Genomic DNA, 811 nt, shown 5'->3' with positions numbered 1-811 from the left:
GCGGAAGAGGGGAAGGCAGCGGGGGCCACAGATGATGTTCCCGCCTGGCTGAGCTCCCAACGACTTTCTAACTACTTAACTTCATCCTTCCCCATTTCCCCCCCTCGGTGGTGTGTGTTCCCCCCCTCCTCCTCGCCCTCCCCCTTTCCCTCCCCCTCCTCCTGGCGCCCCGTGCCCTCCCCCCCCCTCCCCCCCCTCTCCCGGCGGGCAGTCTCATGAGTCGTTTCTGGGTCTGGAGGTCGACTTGGGTCGCGGAGTGGGCAGTGTGGAGGCGGGGCTGCAGGGCTACTTCGCGGAGGAGGTGCTGGATGCGGGGAACGAATACAGGCGAGTAGCAGCAGCCGGCCTTGGGGGCTGCTTGTGTGTGGGGGTGCTTGTGTGGAGGTAGTGCTGGTGGTGGTGGTGGAAGGGGGGGAGAGAGGGGGCAGTTGTTGGGAGGGGGGTGTTGCCGTGTGGCATGGTGTGGTGCTCTGGAGTCCTTCGGGACTGCTCATCCCCTCCTCCCCCCTGCAGGCCGCCATCACCACTCTAAACCTCCGAGTTCGGGTTGGGTTTGGCAGGAGAACCCTCCTCCCCTTTTTCCCCCCCTTTCAACCCCTGTGCTTCGTCGTATCCCTCTTTCCCTCCCTTCCTCCTCCTCCTTCCTTCGCGTACGTTCTTTCTTCCCTTTTTTTGACAGTTAATTCGAGTTTTGTTTTGTTTGCGCTTCTTCCTCCTCTTTTGCTGTATATCCTTTCCGTGCTGAGCTGTTTTAAATCTTCTTGCTTCTGCTTCTTTTCCCCCCTATCACTGTCACTACTTGTTAAAAACG

Source organism: Volvox carteri, assembly GCF_000143455.1.
Source record: "Volvox carteri f. nagariensis unplaced genomic scaffold VOLCAscaffold_89, whole genome shotgun sequence".
Lineage (NCBI taxonomy): Eukaryota > Viridiplantae > Chlorophyta > Chlorophyceae > Chlamydomonadales > Volvocaceae > Volvox > Volvox carteri.
Note: the sequence above shows the minus strand (reverse complement) of the source record.